The sequence below is a fragment of the Pleurodeles waltl genome, chromosome 8 (assembly GCF_031143425.1).
Source record: "Pleurodeles waltl isolate 20211129_DDA chromosome 8, aPleWal1.hap1.20221129, whole genome shotgun sequence".
Taxonomy (NCBI): domain Eukaryota; kingdom Metazoa; phylum Chordata; class Amphibia; order Caudata; family Salamandridae; genus Pleurodeles; species Pleurodeles waltl.
Window position 1 is genome coordinate 1,505,846,822 of NC_090447.1, and position 12,523 is coordinate 1,505,859,344.

The 12,523-nt window shown below is 49.3% G+C and overlaps 5 non-coding genes and 2 pseudogenes across 5 annotated transcripts; all 7 read left to right on the forward strand.

Annotated features, from left to right (window-relative positions):
• The first annotated feature begins 741 nt into the window (after positions 1-741).
• On the forward strand, positions 742-860 carry LOC138252566 (5S ribosomal RNA). Its single transcript, XR_011195296.1, has one exon. It is a non-coding gene; the product is annotated as a 5S ribosomal RNA (ribosomal RNA).
• Positions 861-2,535: 1,675 nt separating this feature from the next.
• LOC138254373 (5S ribosomal RNA) lies at positions 2,536-2,644 on the forward strand (annotated as a pseudogene).
• A 1,675-nt stretch (positions 2,645-4,319) lies between these two features.
• LOC138252578 (5S ribosomal RNA) lies at positions 4,320-4,438 on the forward strand. The gene has a single exon (XR_011195308.1). It is a non-coding gene; the product is annotated as a 5S ribosomal RNA (ribosomal RNA).
• A 1,675-nt stretch (positions 4,439-6,113) lies between these two features.
• On the forward strand, positions 6,114-6,232 carry LOC138252589 (5S ribosomal RNA). Its single transcript, XR_011195319.1, has one exon. It is a non-coding gene; the product is annotated as a 5S ribosomal RNA (ribosomal RNA).
• Positions 6,233-7,907: 1,675 nt separating this feature from the next.
• LOC138252600 (5S ribosomal RNA) lies at positions 7,908-8,026 on the forward strand. The gene has a single exon (XR_011195330.1). It is a non-coding gene; the product is annotated as a 5S ribosomal RNA (ribosomal RNA).
• Positions 8,027-9,701: 1,675 nt separating this feature from the next.
• Positions 9,702-9,810, forward strand: LOC138254375 (5S ribosomal RNA; annotated as a pseudogene).
• Positions 9,811-11,485: 1,675 nt separating this feature from the next.
• Positions 11,486-11,604, forward strand: LOC138252612 (5S ribosomal RNA). Its single transcript, XR_011195341.1, has one exon. It is a non-coding gene; the product is annotated as a 5S ribosomal RNA (ribosomal RNA).
• The last annotated feature ends 919 nt before the right edge of the window (positions 11,605-12,523 follow it).

Genomic DNA, 12,523 nt, shown 5'->3' on the forward strand with positions numbered 1-12,523 from the left:
TATTTTGCATCTTGTTTCAGAAAGGAGTCCATGATGACAGATCCGATTTTTCCGACAACTCCTACGTACTTTCAGTGGGACCCTGGTTTGCCAAAAGGAAAGGAAAGACTGGCCACCCTCTGCCTGCAAGGCATGGCGAATGTGTTGCAGATGGCAGAGTCTGAGTGACAGAGCCTCTCCAGTAAGTGAAAAAAGTGCAAGAAGAGGTAAGTGATTGGCGTGCCTTCCCGTTTCTTTCTGGAGTTGTTAAGGTAGTGTAGAAGAGCTATTTCTCCTGGCCAGAGTGAATGGAGGTGTCGCCACCCAGTGGGATGAGGAAAAGAGAACTGCATAGCAGCAACTATTGGTCCTTGGGAGGGGGGAATGAAGGCTGCTGTTGAGAAGCAGCGTCTCCCCTGGTGACTCCTCGGTGTCATGCCCTAAGGAGGGGTCCAAGGAGGCGCAGCACATGCTGTGTGAGGTGAGGGTTGTCCATTGCACTTGAGAGTGTGACAGGCGCCGCCTGCTGGTCGTGCTAGGTTTGGTGGGGGCTGCTGCAGCCTGTGAAGACGAGAGAAGCGGGAGTAGCGCCGAGCATGGTAAATGGAGGAGTAAAAAATGTTGTTCCGTGTGGGTTGGGGCATTGTGCCTGGGGCAGTGTGGGAGTTCCCAGTGGGAGGGTGTTCCGCTGCAATTAAGAGCAGTCGGCTCCAGGCCGGTGGGCCGGGTGAGCAGAAGAGAGCTGAAAGTGCAGCCTTTCCTGCCTACGGCCATACCACCCTGAATGCGCCCGATCTCGTCCGATCTCGGAAGCTAAGCAGGGTCGGGCCTGGTTAGTACTTGGATGGGAGACCGCCTGGGAATACCAGGTGCTGTAGGCATTTTGCCTCTCGCGCACACTAGGTGGCGCACGTCTAACCTCCATTACACAGCTTCCTCGCTAATTTCATTTGACACTTTTTATTTACTACACTCTTTTTTTACTCTCTTAAAAAAAGAAAGGAAAAAGAACAGCATTAACACGAAAATACACACTTTCCCAAGGAAAACTTACAATTATTATGCACTTTACACTCGGCCCAAAGTCAAGACAGCATTTGCTCCACGACGGACAAAGGCTCCCCTAGCTAAGGCTTTGCTTTCTTGCGGTAAGCATATGTGTCAGGTCTTCAGATCAGATCTCACTTCTTGGCATCTCATTTCCTGGCAGGTCATGGGTTGTGATGCCACTTCCTGTTTTTCCAGGTGCGATTTCACACGGCCTGATGTCATGTGCCGTGATGTCATGTGCCGTGATGTCACTTGCATAGTGTCTAACTTGGTTAGTCCCCCGACTTATTTTCTTTAAGACTTGTACCATGAATAATCCTTAGCCCCCAAGAAATAGTGCTCGAGCCTACAATTGGCAACCAAATGCAAAAAATCAGCACAGCGTGTGGGAAATCTGATAAAAGGACGATGATCTATTAGGTGTGGAAGAATGAAGTGAGTTGCAGACGCAAGTGTAATAGAGTCCAAAAGCAGAGCATTCCAGAAACAGGGAATAAAAAGAGGAAAGGTGCGTACAATTTGAGCTGTTTTAAAAGCATTCGGCAGCATTTTTCGGCATTTCCTGGTGCTGTAAGAGGTGTCATTAACTCAACGATCCATTTATCGACCACAGAAAGAATGGGTGAGCAGGGCCTGTGCAGAATAAACCCTCTTCAAAATAGGAAAACATCCCAGCAGAGAGCACGTGATCCACTGTTGCGTCCTAAGCATTAAACAACACACCTCTGACCCTTTCACTTTCACTGGGGTTGTGAGAAGGGGCGTTATTTTGCATCTTGTTTCAGAAAGGAGTCCATGATGACAGATCCGATTTTTCCGACAACTCCTACGTACTTTCAGTGGGACCCTGGTTTGCCAAAAGGAAAGGAAAGACTGGCCACCCTCTGCCTGCAAGGCATGGCGAATGTGTTGCAGATGGCAGAGTCTGAGTGACAGAGCCTCTCCAGTAAGTGAAAAAAGTGCAAGAAGAGGTAAGTGATTGGCGTGCCTTCCCGTTTCTTTCTGGAGTTGTTAAGGTAGTGTAGAAGAGCTATTTCTCCTGGCCAGAGTGAATGGAGGTGTCGCCACCCAGTGGGATGAGGAAAAGAGAACTGCATAGCAGCAACTATTGGTCCTTGGGAGGGGGGAATGAAGGCTGCTGTTGAGAAGCAGCGTCTCCCCTGGTGACTCCTCGGTGTCATGCCCTAAGGAGGGGTCCAAGGAGGCGCAGCACATGCTGTGTGAGGTGAGGGTTGTCCATTGCACTTGAGAGTGTGACAGGCGCCGCCTGCTGGTCGTGCTAGGTTTGGTGGGGGCTGCTGCAGCCTGTGAAGACGAGAGAAGCGGGAGTAGCGCCGAGCATGGTAAATGGAGGAGTAAAAAATGTTGTTCCGTGTGGGTTGGGGCATTGTGCCTGGGGCAGTGTGGGAGTTCCCAGTGGGAGGGTGTTCCGCTGCAATTAAGAGCAGTCGGCTCCAGGCCGGTGGGCCGGGTGAGCAGAAGAGAGCTGAAAGTGCAGCCTTTCCTGCCTACGGCCATACCACCCTGAATGCGCCCGATCTCGGAAGCTAAGCAGGGTCGGGCCTGGTTAGTACTTGGATGGGAGACCGCCTGGGAATACCAGGTGCTGTAGGCATTTTGCCTCTCGCGCACACTAGGTGGCGCACGTCTAACCTCCATTACACAGCTTCCTCGCTAATTTCATTTGACACTTTTTATTTACTACACTCTTTTTTTACTCTCTTAAAAAAAGAAAGGAAAAAGAACAGCATTAACACGAAAATACACACTTTCCCAAGGAAAACTTACAATTATTATGCACTTTACACTCGGCCCAAAGTCAAGACAGCATTTGCTCCACGACGGACAAAGGCTCCCCTAGCTAAGGCTTTGCTTTCTTGCGGTAAGCATATGTGTCAGGTCTTCAGATCAGATCTCACTTCTTGGCATCTCATTTCCTGGCAGGTCATGGGTTGTGATGCCACTTCCTGTTTTTCCAGGTGCGATTTCACACGGCCTGATGTCATGTGCCGTGATGTCATGTGCCGTGATGTCACTTGCATAGTGTCTAACTTGGTTAGTCCCCCGACTTATTTTCTTTAAGACTTGTACCATGAATAATCCTTAGCCCCCAAGAAATAGTGCTCGAGCCTACAATTGGCAACCAAATGCAAAAAATCTGCACAGCGTGTGGGAAATCTGATAAAAGGACGATGATCTATTAGGTGTGGAAGAATGAAGTGAGTTGCAGACGCAAGTGTAATAGAGTCCAAAAGCAGAGCATTCCAGAAACAGGGAATAAAAAGAGGAAAGGTGCGTACAATTTGAGCTGTTTTAAAAGCATTCGGCAGCATCTTCCGGCATTTCCTGGCGCTGTAACAGGAGTCATTAACTCAACGATCCATTTATCGACCACAGAAAGAATGGGTGAGCAGGGCCTGTGCAGAATAAACCCTCTTCAACATAGGAAAACATCCCAGCAGAGAGCACGTGATCCACTGTTGCGTCCTAAGCATTAAACAACACACCTCTGACCCTTTCACTTTCACTGGGGTTGTGAGAAGGGGCGTTATTTTGCATCTTGTTTCAGAAAGGAGTCCATGATGACAGATCCGATTTTTCCGACAACTCCTACGTACTTTCAGTGGGACCCTGGTTTGCCAAAAGGAAAGGAAAGACTGGCCACCCTCTGCCTGCAAGGCATGGCGAATGTGTTGCAGATGGCAGAGTCTGAGTGACAGAGCCTCTCCAGTAAGTGAAAAAAGTGCAAGAAGAGGTAAGTGATTGGCGTGCCTTCCCGTTTCTTTCTGGAGTTGTTAAGGTAGTGTAGAAGAGCTATTTCTCCTGGCCAGAGTGAATGGAGGTGTCGCCACCCAGTGGGATGAGGAAAAGAGAACTGCATAGCAGCAACTATTGGTCCTTGGGAGGGGGGAATGAAGGCTGCTGTTGAGAAGCAGCGTCTCCCCTGGTGACTCCTCGGTGTCATGCCCTAAGGAGGGGTCCAAGGAGGCGCAGCACATGCTGTGTGAGGTGAGGGTTGTCCATTGCACTTGAGAGTGTGACAGGCGCCGCCTGCTGGTCGTGCTAGGTTTGGTGGGGGCTGCTGCAGCCTGTGAAGACGAGAGAAGCGGGAGTAGCGCCGAGCATGGTAAATGGAGGAGTAAAAAATGTTGTTCCGTGTGGGTTGGGGCATTGTGCCTGGGGCAGTGTGGGAGTTCCCAGTGGGAGGGTGTTCCGCTGCAATTAAGAGCAGTCGGCTCCAGGCCGGTGGGCCGGGTGAGCAGAAGAGAGCTGAAAGTGCAGCCTTTCCTGCCTACGGCCATACCACCCTGAATGCGCCCGATCTCGTCCGATCTCGGAAGCTAAGCAGGGTCGGGCCTGGTTAGTACTTGGATGGGAGACCGCCTGGGAATACCAGGTGCTGTAGGCATTTTGCCTCTCGCACACACTAGGTGGCGCACGTCTAACCTCCATTACACAGCTTCCTCGCTAATTTCATTTGACACTTTTTATTTACTACACTCTTTTTTTACTCTCTTAAAAAAAGAAAGGAAAAAGAACAGCATTAACACGAAAATACACACTTTCCCAAGGAAAACTTACAATTATTATGCACTTTACACTCGGCCCAAAGTCAAGACAGCATTTGCTCCACGACGGACAAAGGCTCCCCTAGCTAAGGCTTTGCTTTCTTGCGGTAAGCATATGTGTCAGGTCTTCAGATCAGATCTCACTTCTTGGCATCTCATTTCCTGGCAGGTCATGGGTTGTGATGCCACTTCCTGTTTTTCCAGGTGCGATTTCACACGGCCTGATGTCATGTGCCGTGATGTCATGTGCCGTGATGTCACTTGCATAGTGTCTAACTTGGTTAGTCCCCCGACTTATTTTCTTTAAGACTTGTACCATGAATAATCCTTAGCCCCCAAGAAATAGTGCTCGAGCCTACAATTGGCAACCAAATGCAAAAAATCAGCACAGCGTGTGGGAAATCTGATAAAAGGACGATGATCTATTCGGTGTGGAAGAATGAAGTGAGTTGCAGACGCAAGTGTAATAGAGTCCAAAAGCAGAGCATTCCAGAAACAGGGAATAAAAAGAGGAAAGGTGCGTACAATTTGAGCTGTTTTAAAAGCATTCGGCAGCATTTTCCGGCATTTCCTGGCGCTGTAAGAGGTGTCATTAACTCAACGATCCATTTATCGACCACAGAAAGAATGGGTGAGCAGGGCCTGTGCAGAATAAACCCTCTTCAACATAGGAAAACATCCCAGCAGAGAGCACGTGATCCACTGTTGCGTCCTAAGCATTAAACAACACACCTCTGACCCTTTCACTTTCACTGGGGTTGTGAGAAGGGGCGTTATTTTGCATCTTGTTTCAGAAAGGAGTCCATGATGACAGATCCGATTTTTCCGACAACTCCTACGTACTTTCAGTGGGACCCTGGTTTGCCAAAAGGAAAGGAAAGACTGGCCACCCTCTGCCTGCAAGGCATGGCGAATGTGTTGCAGATGGCAGAGTCTGAGTGACAGAGCCTCTCCAGTAAGTGAAAAAAGTGCAAGAAGAGGTAAGTGATTGGCGTGCCTTCCCGTTTCTTTCTGGAGTTGTTAAGGTAGTGTAGAAGAGCTATTTCTCCTGGCCAGAGTGAATGGAGGTGTCGCCACCCAGTGGGATGAGGAAAAGAGAACTGCATAGCAGCAACTATTGGTCCTTGGGAGGGGGGAATGAAGGCTGCTGTTGAGAAGCAGCGTCTCCCCTGGTGACTCCTCGGTGTCATGCCCTAAGGAGGGGTCCAAGGAGGCGCAGCACATGCTGTGTGAGGTGAGGGTTGTCCATTGCACTTGAGAGTGTGACAGGCGCCGCCTGCTGGTCGTGCTAGGTTTGGTGGGGGCTGCTGCAGCCTGTGAAGACGAGAGAAGCGGGAGTAGCGCCGAGCATGGTAAATGGAGGAGTAAAAAATGTTGTTCCGTGTGGGTTGGGGCATTGTGCCTGGGGCAGTGTGGGAGTTCCCAGTGGGAGGGTGTTCCGCTGCAATTAAGAGCAGTCGGCTCCAGGCCGGTGGGCCGGGTGAGCAGAAGAGAGCTGAAAGTGCAGCCTTTCCTGCCTACGGCCATACCACCCTGAATGCGCCCGATCTCGTCCGATCTCGGAAGCTAAGCAGGGTCGGGCCTGGTTAGTACTTGGATGGGAGACCGCCTGGGAATACCAGGTGCTGTAGGCATTTTGCCTCTCGCGCACACTAGGTGGCGCACGTCTAACCTCCATTACACAGCTTCCTCGCTAATTTCATTTTACACTTTTTATTTACTACACTCTTTTTTTACTCTCTTAAAAAAAGAAAGGAAAAAGAACAGCATTAACACGAAAATACACACTTTCCCAAGGAAAACTTACAATTATTATGCACTTTACACTCGGCCCAAAGTCAAGACAGCATTTGCTCCACGACGGACAAAGGCTCCCCTAGCTAAGGCTTTGCTTTCTTGCGGTAAGCATATGTGTCAGGTCTTCAGATCAGATCTCACTTCTTGGCATCTCATTTCCTGGCAGGTCATGGGTTGTGATGCCACTTCCTGTTTTTCCAGGTGCGATTTCACACGGCCTGATGTCATGTGCCGTGATGTCATGTGCCGTGATGTCACTTGCATAGTGTCTAACTTGGTTAGTCCCCCGACTTATTTTCTTTAAGACTTGTACCATGAATAATCCTTAGCCCCCAAGAAATAGTGCTCGAGCCTACAATTGGCAACCAAATGCAAAAAATCAGCACAGCGTGTGGGAAATCTGATAAAAGGACGATGATCTATTAGGTGTGGAAGAATGAAGTGAGTTGCAGACGCAAGTGTAATAGAGTCCAAAAGCAGAGCATTCCAGAAACAGGGAATAAAAAGAGGAAAGGTGCGTACAATTTGAGCTGTTTTAAAAGCATTCGGCAGCATTTTTCGGCATTTCCTGGTGCTGTAAGAGGTGTCATTAACTCAACGATCCATTTATCGACCACAGAAAGAATGGGTGAGCAGGGCCTGTGCAGAATAAACCCTCTTCAAAATAGGAAAACATCCCAGCAGAGAGCACGTGATCCACTGTTGCGTCCTAAGCATTAAACAACACACCTCTGACCCTTTCACTTTCACTGGGGTTGTGAGAAGGGGCGTTATTTTGCATCTTGTTTCAGAAAGGAGTCCATGATGACAGATCCGATTTTTCCGACAACTCCTACGTACTTTCAGTGGGACCCTGGTTTGCCAAAAGGAAAGGAAAGACTGGCCACCCTCTGCCTGCAAGGCATGGCGAATGTGTTGCAGATGGCAGAGTCTGAGTGACAGAGCCTCTCCAGTAAGTGAAAAAAGTGCAAGAAGAGGTAAGTGATTGGCGTGCCTTCCCGTTTCTTTCTGGAGTTGTTAAGGTAGTGTAGAAGAGCTATTTCTCCTGGCCAGAGTGAATGGAGGTGTCGCCACCCAGTGGGATGAGGAAAAGAGAACTGCATAGCAGCAACTATTGGTCCTTGGGAGGGGGGAATGAAGGCTGCTGTTGAGAAGCAGCGTCTCCCCTGGTGACTCCTCGGTGTCATGCCCTAAGGAGGGGTCCAAGGAGGCGCAGCACATGCTGTGTGAGGTGAGGGTTGTCCATTGCACTTGAGAGTGTGACAGGCGCCGCCTGCTGGTCGTGCTAGGTTTGGTGGGGGCTGCTGCAGCCTGTGAAGACGAGAGAAGCGGGAGTAGCGCCGAGCATGGTAAATGGAGGAGTAAAAAATGTTGTTCCGTGTGGGTTGGGGCATTGTGCCTGGGGCAGTGTGGGAGTTCCCAGTGGGAGGGTGTTCCGCTGCAATTAAGAGCAGTCGGCTCCAGGCCGGTGGGCCGGGTGAGCAGAAGAGAGCTGAAAGTGCAGCCTTTCCTGCCTACGGCCATACCACCCTGAATGCGCCCGATCTCGTCCGATCTCGGAAGCTAAGCAGGGTCGGGCCTGGTTAGTACTTGGATGGGAGACCGCCTGGGAATACCAGGTGCTGTAGGCATTTTGCCTCTCGCGCACACTAGGTGGCGCACGTCTAACCTCCATTACACAGCTTCCTCGCTAATTTCATTTGACACTTTTTATTTACTACACTCTTTTTTTACTCTCTTAAAAAAAGAAAGGAAAAAGAACAGCATTAACACGAAAATACACACTTTCCCAAGGAAAACTTACAATTATTATGCACTTTACACTCGGCCCAAAGTCAAGACAGCATTTGCTCCACGACGGACAAAGGCTCCCCTAGCTAAGGCTTTGCTTTCTTGCGGTAAGCATATGTGTCAGGTCTTCAGATCAGATCTCACTTCTTGGCATCTCATTTCCTGGCAGGTCATGGGTTGTGATGCCACTTCCTGTTTTTCCAGGTGCGATTTCACACGGCCTGATGTCATGTGCCGTGATGTCATGTGCCGTGATGTCACTTGCATAGTGTCTAACTTGGTTAGTCCCCCGACTTATTTTCTTTAAGACTTGTACCATGAATAATCCTTAGCCCCCAAGAAATAGTGCTCGAGCCTACAATTGGCAACCAAATGCAAAAAATCTGCACAGCGTGTGGGAAATCTGATAAAAGGACGATGATCTATTAGGTGTGGAAGAATGAAGTGAGTTGCAGACGCAAGTGTAATAGAGTCCAAAAGCAGAGCATTCCAGAAACAGGGAATAAAAAGAGGAAAGGTGCGTACAATTTGAGCTGTTTTAAAAGCATTCGGCAGCATCTTCCGGCATTTCCTGGCGCTGTAACAGGTGTCATTAACTCAACGATCCATTTATCGACCACAGAAAGAATGGGTGAGCAGGGCCTGTGCAGAATAAACCCTCTTCAACATAGGAAAACATCCCAGCAGAGAGCACGTGATCCACTGTTGCGTCCTAAGCATTAAACAACACACCTCTGACCCTTTCACTTTCACTGGGGTTGTGAGAAGGGGCGTTATTTTGCATCTTGTTTCAAAAAGGAGTCCATGATGACAGATCCGATTTTTCCGACAACTCCTACGTACTTTCAGTGGGACCCTGGTTTGCCAAAAGGAAAGGAAAGACTGGCCACCCTCTGCCTGCAAGGCATGGCGAATGTGTTGCAGATGGCAGAGTCTGAGTGACAGAGCCTCTCCAGTAAGTGAAAAAAGTGCAAGAAGAGGTAAGTGATTGGCGTGCCTTCCCGTTTCTTTCTGGAGTTGTTAAGGTAGTGTAGAAGAGCTATTTCTCCTGGCCAGAGTGAATGGAGGTGTCGCCACCCAGTGGGATGAGGAAAAGAGAACTGCATAGCAGCAACTATTGGTCCTTGGGAGGGGGGAATGAAGGCTGCTGTTGAGAAGCAGCGTCTCCCCTGGTGACTCCTCGGTGTCATGCCCTAAGGAGGGGTCCAAGGAGGCGCAGCACATGCTGTGTGAGGTGAGGGTTGTCCATTGCACTTGAGAGTGTGACAGGCGCCGCCTGCTGGTCGTGCTAGGTTTGGTGGGGGCTGCTGCAGCCTGTGAAGACGAGAGAAGCGGGAGTAGCGCCGAGCATGGTAAATGGAGGAGTAGAAAATGTTGTTCCGTGTGGGTTGGGGCATTGTGCCTGGGGCAGTGTGGGAGTTCCCAGTGGGAGGGTGTTCCGCTGCAATTAAGAGCAGTCGGCTCCAGGCCGGTGGGCCGGGTGAGCAGAAGAGAGCTGAAAGTGCAGCCTTTCCTGCCTACGGCCATACCACCCTGAATGCGCCCGATCTCGGAAGCTAAGCAGGGTCGGGCCTGGTTAGTACTTGGATGGGAGACCGCCTGGGAATACCAGGTGCTGTAGGCATTTTGCCTCTCGCGCACACTAGGTGGCGCACGTCTAACCTCCATTACACAGCTTCCTCGCTAATTTCATTTGACACTTTTTATTTACTACACTCTTTTTTTACTCTCTTAAAAAAAGAAAGGAAAAAGAACAGCATTAACACGAAAATACACACTTTCCCAAGGAAAACTTACAATTATTATGCACTTTACACTCGGCCCAAAGTCAAGACAGCATTTGCTCCACGACGGACAAAGGCTCCCCTAGCTAAGGCTTTGCTTTCTTGCGGTAAGCATATGTGTCAGGTCTTCAGATCAGATCTCACTTCTTGGCATCTCATTTCCTGGCAGGTCATGGGTTGTGATGCCACTTCCTGTTTTTCCAGGTGCGATTTCACACGGCCTGATGTCATGTGCCGTGATGTCATGTGCCGTGATGTCACTTGCATAGTGTCTAACTTGGTTAGTCCCCCGACTTATTTTCTTTAAGACTTGTACCATGAATAATCCTTAGCCCCCAAGAAATAGTGCTCGAGCCTACAATTGGCAACCAAATGCAAAAAATCAGCACAGCGTGTGGGAAATCTGATAAAAGGACGATGATCTATTAGGTGTGGAAGAATGAAGTGAGTTGCAGACGCAAGTGTAATAGAGTCCAAAAGCAGAGCATTCCAGAAACAGGGAATAAAAAGAGGAAAGGTGCGTACAATTTGAGCTGTTTTAAAAGCATTCGGCAGCATTTTCCGGCATTTCCTGGCGCTGTAAGAGGTGTCATTAACTCAACGATCCATTTATCGACCACAGAAAGAATGGGTGAGCAGGGCCTGTGCAGAATAAACCCTCTTCAACATAGGAAAACATCCCAGCAGAGAGCACGTGATCCACTGTTGCGTCCTAAGCATTAAACAACACACCTCTGACCCTTTCACTTTCACTGGGGTTGTGAGAAGGGGCGTTATTTTGCATCTTGTTTCAGAAAGGAGTCCATGATGACAGATCCGATTTTTCCGACAACTCCTACGTACTTTCAGTGGGACCCTGGTTTGCCAAAAGGAAAGGAAAGACTGGCCACCCTCTGCCTGCAAGGCATGGCGAATGTGTTGCAGATGGCAGAGTCTGAGTGACAGAGCCTCTCCAGTAAGTGAAAAAAGTGCAAGAAGAGGTAAGTGATTGGCGTGCCTTCCCGTTTCTTTCTGGAGTTGTTAAGGTAGTGTAGAAGAGCTATTTCTCCTGGCCAGAGTGAATGGAGGTGTCGCCACCCAGTGGGATGAGGAAAAGAGAACTGCATAGCAGCAACTATTGGTCCTTGGGAGGGGGGAATGAAGGCTGCTGTTGAGAAGCAGCGTCTCCCCTGGTGACTCCTCGGTGTCATGCCCTAAGGAGGGGTCCAAGGAGGCGCAGCACATGCTGTGTGAGGTGAGGGTTGTCCATTGCACTTGAGAGTGTGACAGGCGCCGCCTGCTGGTCGTGCTAGGTTTGGTGGGGGCTGCTGCAGCCTGTGAAGACGAGAGAAGCGGGAGTAGCGCCGAGCATGGTAAATGGAGGAGTAAAAAATGTTGTTCCGTGTGGGTTGGGGCATTGTGCCTGGGGCAGTGTGGGAGTTCCCAGTGGGAGGGTGTTCCGCTGCAATTAAGAGCAGTCGGCTCCAGGCCGGTGGGCCGGGTGAGCAGAAGAGAGCTGAAAGTGCAGCCTTTCCTGCCTACGGCCATACCACCCTGAATGCGCCCGATCTCGTCCGATCTCGGAAGCTAAGCAGGGTCGGGCCTGGTTAGTACTTGGATGGGAGACCGCCTGGGAATACCAGGTGCTGTAGGCATTTTGCCTCTCGCACACACTAGGTGGCGCACGTCTAACCTCCATTACACAGCTTCCTCGCTAATTTCATTTTACACTTTTTATTTACTACACTCTTTTTTTACTCTCTTAAAAAAAGAAAGGAAAAAGAACAGCATTAACACGAAAATACACACTTTCCCAAGGAAAACTTACAATTATTATGCACTTTACACTCGGCCCAAAGTCAAGACAGCATTTGCTCCACGACGGACAAAGGCTCCCCTAGCTAAGGCTTTGCTTTCTTGCGGTAAGCATATGTGTCAGGTCTTCAGATCAGATCTCACTTCTTGGCATCTCATTTCCTGGCAGGTCATGGGTTGTGATGCCACTTCCTGTTTTTCCAGGTGCGATTTCACACGGCCTGATGTCATGTGCCGTGATGTCATGTGCCGTGATGTCACTTGCATAGTGTCTAACTTGGTTAGTCCCCCGACTTATTTTCTTTAAGACTTGTACCATGAATAATCCTTAGCCCCAAAGAAATAGTGCTCGAGCCTACAATTGGCAACCAAATGCAAAAAATCAGCACAGTGTGTGGGAAATCTGATAAAAGGACGATGATCTATTCGGTGTGGAAGAATGAAGTGAGTTGCAGACGCAAGTGTAATAGAGTCCAAAAGCAGAGCATTCCAGAAACAGGGAATAAAAAGAGGAAAGGTGCGTACAATTTGAGCTGTTTTAAAAGCATTCGGCAGCATTTTCCGGCATTTCCTGGCGCTGTAAGAGGTGTCATTAACTCAACGATCCATTTATCGACCACAGAAAGAATGGGTGAGCAGGGCCTGTGCAGAATAAACCCTCTTCAACATAGGAAAACATCCCAGCAGAGAGCACGTGATCCACTGTTGCGTCCTAAGCATTAAACAACACACCTCTGACCCTTTCACTTTCACTGGGGT